The following is an 8353-nucleotide window of genomic DNA, read 5'->3' as shown; positions in this document are numbered from 1 at the left end:
TAAAACTAGCACAAAACACACAAAACATAGCTAGTACAACATAATAAAAACTCACAACGCTAATACAACATAATAATAAAGTGGGTAATGGAGGTCTTCATTCTTCCATTCTACCCTTGCCTTTTCCCTCGGAATACATCTTCCCCTTGTTCTTCTTGTTGGCCCGCCTAGCATGGACTTCCTCCTCAGAACGGATCCTCAACGGATCTACAACGGCTACGGCCTCCGGTCTATTACAAGACCCCATGTTCGGCCCAAAACGAGCCCATGCACGGCCCACTACATTTTTGGGACCCGAGCTTCTCCTCTTTGGTGGCCTCATCACATCCGGGCTAACTCCATCAACATAATCCTCAAAGAGCACGGTTGGCCTTGCCAACCTCTCGATACTTCAAGTCGACGACCTCGTCCTTACGATATTTGGACCTCTCTTCCAAGGATGAAGCTCTTGACCACTTGACATAAGCGGGAGTCACCCGTCTCGTGGCAACGGGGTTTGGCACCTCCTAAAGCGGCCGAGCGGCCCACCATCTTTCGAAGACCTCCACAAGCTCGGAGTTCCGAAAAACATTCTCTTGGACAAGGGTATCTTGAGCGGGCACCTTTTGTTGACGCCCCCACTTGCCTCATGAGTCTCTCGGGATAAATGAAGGAAGCAACCTTCAAACCCACCACCATCAAAGAACGATTACTAGCACCCGAAGCGGGCAACCCCGTGAAGGACCTCAAGTGCCACCATGGCACCACCCAACGGATATGAGGACCACCCTCTTCCGCCAATCTTGCGGCCCAATAGGCCTCGGTGGAACCAAAACTATCCGAGTACAACTCCTTCCTCATAGTAAAGTGACGGAAGGAATAAGAAGAAGAATCAACCGGAGGCTCTACATACCTTAGCCTCTCCAATAGCCACACTTGGAGGATCCTTGGAGATCCAAACGAGGGAGCCTCTCCACAAGAGCCCTTCTCGTCCAAGGCTTGGATGATCTCGCCAAGTACCAACCATGATGGATCCCTACTGTTAGGCCTGGAAATCCGCAGACCGCCCTGATCAGCATTTCATCTAAACCTGACTGCCAGGCTCTCAGGGTGCCAGGCTCTCAGGGCACATGAAGATAGGCGCCAGTCCATGGAGAGGACAACGGTCCAAATATCAGGACAATATTTGACTATATCCGCGTATATTAATGGAAATAAATACGCAGCATTAAGTATAAAGATTATGCAGTAAATATGGTAATTAAGAGGGAAATATTCCGCAATTATTACCAGCAATTATGGAGAATATTCAGCCTTCAATGCTTGATCATACAGCCGATCAAGATAGGAAAGCTATATAAGAGACACTTTGAAGATATTGGGGACACAACATTGATACGCAAGAAGAAATATTCACGCTACTTAGAGAAATACAAGCATTGTTATTGTCATATCATTATTCTCCCAAATCATATAGTGAAATCCTCTCCTGGCTTGGTGCCCGTGGTTTTTTCCCATTCAAGGGTTTTCCACGTACAAAATTGTTTGTCTTGTTATTGTTGTTATTTTACTTATAGCTCAATATCGTATCCTGACGACCTGACCAGTAATCTAATTAGAGCTAGTTAACCCTGCACAATATCACCCTGGCCTGATTTCGCCCTGCGCAAAATCCACATAAAACAATTGGCGCCTACCGAGGGGCATCTAGCTCTTTAATCCTTTTTTCTTATCCTACAAATACTTAAAAACCTACAAAAATAGCCCAACCAACCGTTGAAGAACAACTGAATGCAGCTCTCCAAAAAATCGCTGAGTTGGAAAGCCTGAAAGAAAAAGTGGCCCAAACTGAAGCAGAGATCCTGCAATTGAAAGAATCCGAGTCAGCCCTGAAACAAAAACTGGAAAATACCCAAGGGGCAGGCTCTAGATTCCAACCAGGAACTCCATTCTCATCAATCATCAAAAACATTGATTTTTCCAGTTTTGGGAGTCCAAGTATCCCCAAAGCCATTAACGTAGATGGTGATGATGAGCCAAAAAACAATGATCAAGAGAAACCTGATGAATCTGCAGCGGCCATCATGATGGCAGTAGTTCAGAAGATCAAGAAACTCAATGAAAAATTCGACAAGATACCAGGAGTACCGCCAAATGGAAGAAGTCGCCTTTTGATGACTATCTTTGATTCACCCTTCATAGACGAAATAGCCAAAGTAGACCTACCAAAGAAATTTACAATTCCATCCATGAGGGTCTATGATGGAACCACGGATCCACAAAATCACGTGGCTCTTTACAAGCAGAAAATGTTGGCTGCATCCATTCCCAGCGAATTCAGACAAGTTTGCATGTGCAAGGGATTTGGAACGACCTTGACTGGTCCTGCCCTGCAATGGTACATCAACCTGCCTACTGGCAGTATCCATTCCTTTGCCAACCTGATCAACAGTTTCAACCAGCAGTTTGCAAGTAGCAGGGAGTTGGAGAAACGATCCAGTGACCTTTACCGAGTTACACAGAAGCCTGATGAAACCCTCAGGACATTCCTTGCAAGATTCAATAAAGAGAAAGTATCTATACCCAGGTGTGACGTTGGAACAGCAGTGGAGGCATTCAGACAGGGGTTACTACCAAATAGTGACTTATACAGTGAACTCACTAAGTATCCCTGCCACACCTTCGAAGATGTTCAGGCCAAGACCCTTGCCTTCATCAGGCTGGAAGAAGATAAAAGCTACAAACTTGGATCACCCAGTGGACCAAGGGATCATGAAAGAAGCAATAGGAAAAGCAACAGAGGGAACAATTACAGACCTACTTCATATTCCAGGCCAGATCAGTCAGAAGTCAACCTGACTCATGAATATCAAGGTAAGGTTAAGGTTTATCTACCTATCTCCGAACATAACTTTAGTGTTGATACTGCAGGATTAATCCAGAGGCTTGACAACATGGGAACAGCTATTAGATGGCCCAGGAAGGTAGAAAATCCAAATCCCAGAAGAGACAATTCAAAATGGTGCGAATTTCACATGGATATTGGACACACCACGGATGATTGTTTCACCGTAAGGAAGGAAGTGGCCTACCTGCTGAAATCAGGATACTTAAAAGACCTGATCAAGTCAAAAGGCAGGAATGCAAACCAGGATAAAGAAAATCAGGAGCACAAGCAGGATCGAAATCTCTCTCCACCGCCACCACTCTATGAAGTAAAATTTATATCTGGCGGTTCAGAGATTTGCGGCCTGACAAGTTCAGCAGCAAAAAAGATAGCCAGGACACCGAGGACTGTGTCACCCTGCAAGCTGGATCCTGTTCCAATAATCACTTTCAATGATTGTGACCTGGTGGGCATCCCTGATGTTCATCACGATGGCCTGGTCATTTCTATGCAGATTGGAACAGCCACAGTAAGAAGAATCCTGGTCGATGGAGGCAGCTCAGTAAACCTGATCATGCTTGACGTAATGAAGGCCATGAAGATAAATGAGGATCAAATCACCAAAAAATCCAGCGTCCTAGTAGGATTCAGTGGTGAAACCAGGAGCACTCTAGGAGAGATCCACCTCCCAACTTACGTGGAAGGAGTCTCATCCTATGAAAAGTTTGGGGTCCTTGACTGCTTGTCATCCTACAATGCCATCCTGGGCAGACCCTGGATTCACAATGTCAAGGCCGTACCATCAACCTATCACCAAAGGCATCAAGATACCAACAGACCGGGGCATAGCCACGATCAAAGGGGATCACAAGACAGCCAGAGTGCTACACGGCGGACCTTGAAGCCTTCCAAGGCGGGTAAGTCCCTAGCATAGCAATTACAGACCCTGTCGGGAGCACTTACGTAGCACCTCCCGGAATGGAAATAGATCGGGTAATTCTAGACCACGAGTACCCGACGGTATGTTTTAATAGGATCGACGCACTTTTATAGTGTCGGGCTCGCCCGAATCGTAAAATTCCTTAAAAATAAATCATCTTGGTTTGCTTGGTCACATTTTGATATGACTGGAATTAGCGCCGATATTATTACTCATAAGCTCAATGTTGACCCATCTTTTAAGCCTGTGCATCGAGAAAAGGCGCAAATTTGCAAAAAAGAAACACCATAATAAATGAAGAAGTAGAAAAACTCTTGGATATGGGGATGATCGGGGAAGTAATGTACCCTGAGTGGTCACTAACGTAGTTGTTGTGCAGAAAAAGAATGGAAAGTGGAAAGTCTGTATAGACTACACGACTGAACAAAGCCTGTCCTAAAGATCCATTCCCCCGCCTCATATTGATGCCATGGTAGACGCAACAAAGAGGCCACGAGATGCGACATTCATGGATGCTTCCAAAGGATTCAATCAAATAAAGATGCACCATGCTTTGACCAGGAGAGTATCTTGCATTCATTACGACCGAGGCATATCTTTGTTACACTACCATGCCTTTCGGCTGAAGAATGCGGGGCAACGTACCAATACCTGGTCAACATGATGTTTAAAGACCAGATAGGTGACATCATGGAAGTATACATAGATGACATGGTGGTGAAATCCAAGAATGCAGAAGATCATGTGAAGCACCTAGAAATAGCATTTGAGATATTAGAAAAGTATAACATGAAGCTAAACCCTGCAAAGTGCCACTTTGGGGTCTCCGCAGGCAAATTTCTTGGATATATGGTCACAAAGAGAGGCATAGAAGCAAGTCCTGAACAGATAAAGGCTATCCTGGAACTACAATCACCCAAGTCTGTTAAAGACATCCAGAGATTGACAGGCCGGGTAGCTGCCCTGAACCGCTTTATATCAAGATCTTCTGAAAGATGCAAGACATTTTATAACCTCCTCAGGAAAAATAAACAATTCCAGTGGACGGATGAGCATGAGGCAGCTTTTCAGGATCTAAAATCCTATTTGTCATCTCCACCCTTACTGGCTAAACCAGAAAAGGGAGAACCTTTGTCAGTTTACCTATCATCATCGACACAAAGACCGATCAAGATGTGCGATCTGGTGAAAGAACAGACGGGCAAAGAACATCCAAATACTATGTAAGTAAAAGCACTCTAGATCTTTGTGTTGAGGTATGGATTACTTGAGAAATATGTTTTAGCTTTAATTATGTCATGTACTAAGTGAGACCTTATTTTGAAAGTCACCCAATTATAGTCGGGACCAACTTACCTATAAAATCGTGCGTAAGCCTGAACTTTCAGGCAGGATGGCCAAATGGTCAGTATAGATTAGCACATATGACATCTCCTTTGAACCCAGGGCAGCGATCAAATCGCAGGCCCTAGCAGACTTTGTGGCTGAGTTTAGCCCTAACCTGGAACCAGACCTAATAAAAGAGGTCAACCAACTAGAAAATAAAACCCTAGACCAAGAATGGACCCTATTCATAGATGGGGCATCCAACGCCAGGGGGACAGGGTTAGGACTAGTACTTAAATCACCACAGGGAGATGTGATAGCTCAGTTTGTGTCTGTGAGTTCAAAGCTACTAACAATGAAGCAGAATATGAAGCCCTGATAGCAGGCTTAAAGGTATGTCTAGACCTCGGTGTTCAAAACCTAAAGGTAAAAACTGATTCACTCTTAATTGCCAATCAAATAAAGGGAATCTATACGGCTAAGGATGCAAAAATGATTTCATATTTAGAATATGCAAAAAACCTTACCGCCAAATTTGCTTTATTTGATATAGATCAAATATCAAGAGACTTGAATACCCAGGCTGATGCTCTAGCCAGCCTAGGTTCAAATTTTACCCCCGCTGTTTTTGATAAAATACCAATTGTGCACTTATTAGAGCTAACCATCAAGACCAAACAGTCAATCCACAATCGGACAAGAACTCTTGGACTAAACCCTATTATGATTGGTTTCTCCGAGGAATACTACCTCAGGGTAGGCATGAGGCAAGGGCCTTTAAAATTAGAGCTTCAACTTATGCTATCATCAATAACACCTGGTTCAAAAGATCGCAGGCCGGACCCTAACTGAGATGCTTGGAGCCTGACGAAGCCAAACTAGTACTTCAGGAAATACATGATGGACACTGTGGCAATCATAAAGGAGGAAAGAGCCTGGCAAGCAAAGTTCTCGGACAAAGCTACATCTTGGCCTACACCGAGGGTCGATCCTGAATACTCTTCAAAATGCGAAGCTTGCCAAATCCATGCACCAATCATACATCAGCCATCTGAACTCCTTCATTCAATTTCTGCGCCCTGGCCATTTATAAAGTGGGGCATGGACATTGTGGGAAAATTGCCTGTAGCTCCAGGACAAAAAGTCTTCATGTTAGCCATGACTGATTACTTCTCCAAATGGATCGAGGCTGACTCTTACAGGCAAGTAACCGAAAAAGAAGTAATATCCTTCATCAGGACAAACATTATTTGCAGATATGGAGTCCCATCAGAAATAGTATGTGACAACGGAACTCAGTTCGTGGGGAAAAGGACCCAAGCATTCTCGCCAAGAATGGAATATCAACCAGTAACATCGACCCCTGGGTACCCAAAAGCTAATGGCCAGGCAGAGTCAAGCAACAAGGTAGTCATAAGTCGCCTAAAAAGAAGTCAAAAGAAGACGAGGCAGATGGGCTGAAGAACTTCCATTAGTTCTATGGGCAGACAGGACAACTCCAAAAACCGCGATAGGCAAAACACCTTACTCCCTGGTGTATGGCTGCGAAGCTGTTATTCCTGCAGAAGTACGAGTACCAACATCCAGATCCAGCCTGAACAACGTTGAAACAAACAAAGACTGATGCAAGATAACTTAGTCCCGACGGAAGAACTAAGAGAGGTCACAAAATCGGGATTGCATCATATCAACAAGCGGTTGTCGGGACTTACAATAAAAACGTCGAGTCGGGTCTTCAAAGAAGGAGACCTTGTCCTACGCAAAGTATTTCCAAATAAAAAGGAAAAATCAGCAGTAAGCTAGCTCCCACATGGGAAGGCCCTTACTTAATTGATTCAATTATTGGACAAGGAGCATACAGGCTCCAAACACTAGAAGGGGAAATGATCCCAAGATCCTGGAATGTAACTCATTTAAAACTATTCCATATGTAAAGATCGGATCAGGCTACAGTCAGGTACAAATTCAATCACTACTCAACCCGATGTGCTATGTGATGAACTACATGCTTTATATGACTTGTCTGTATTTTATACCTGTTCAACTAACCCATCTATTTACTTTTTGAATCCCGAACAATTATACATGATAAAAGATTATACGCATAAATATTCGGGATTGAGGGCTACTCTACTATATATTCCCTGAAACAAAAATTTTGCACTTAATCGTGCTAACGAGTTGGTAACCACCACCGGATACGATAAAAAGTCGACCAATCGGGCATGAAATAATTGCCTGACTGACTAGGTTTATCTGCCACGGATAACAACCTACGGACGCAAAGAAGACGGTGCAAGGGTGTTTTATCCCGACCATCGATCTAAAAGCCCTATTGACAGGCCGAATACCAAGCCCTCCCGGCCCGCGGGGGACATAAGCCCTCCCGACAGGCCGGATTTCCCACCCCTTCAACCATTATAGCAAAAACACTATACTTGGTTGAAATACTCATGACATTAAAAAACAAAAATAATGTGCCTGGTTATTTAACCGAATAATGTGCGAGATCATGCAAACGAAATATTTGACAGTCCAACAGATGAAACTCACAAATCAAGCAAAGACAAAAGTGAAATCGGCCAAAAGAAGGCCATCATGCCTATATTAATAAACCCTTACCCCCTGGGGCAAAGGCGCCAAAATATTCATAAAGGCCGGGGAGAGCCCCGACCCAAAACAGAAAATGAAAATAATGTTTGTCCAGGGACATCCCCCCGGATGGGCCAAAATACCAACCGAGAATTAAAAATATTATCGCTTCTCCTCGGAAACGCAGATAAACAACCTTTGCTCCCCACTCTTAGCCGCTCGGCCTCAACGTTCGCTCCCCAGGGGAGTCGACCTCCTGTTCATTCTCCAAATTATGCGAGCCGGGATAATTCGAAAGAAAAGCCATCTCACCGCGGGTCCCACTTTGCCCTGGCCTCGACAGTCTCGACATAGCAAATGCCCTTCCTTTGATATAGAAATAGAGGGAAGCATCATCCAGACTTAAACTCCAAGTCATCCCTCTCTGGGTGAGCTCCTCATTTCGTCCGGGCTTCCCGCAACAACCGCTTGCTCGAAGTCGCCTCGATCTTAGCAACATCCCTCTCACCGCACCCTTGTCAAGTCGGCGGTTTTGGCGCCAAGTCGGCCCTTGCAAATTCCATCTCGGACTTCAACCTATCATAACTGATCTCATCCGATCAATCCACGGCTACCAAAGAAGTAGCCTG

This window comes from Silene latifolia, chromosome 5, assembly GCF_048544455.1.
Source record: "Silene latifolia isolate original U9 population chromosome 5, ASM4854445v1, whole genome shotgun sequence".
NCBI classification, from domain to species: domain Eukaryota; kingdom Viridiplantae; phylum Streptophyta; class Magnoliopsida; order Caryophyllales; family Caryophyllaceae; genus Silene; species Silene latifolia.
The sequence above is the reverse complement of the archived record's forward strand: the minus strand, read 5'-3'. Positions refer to the sequence as shown.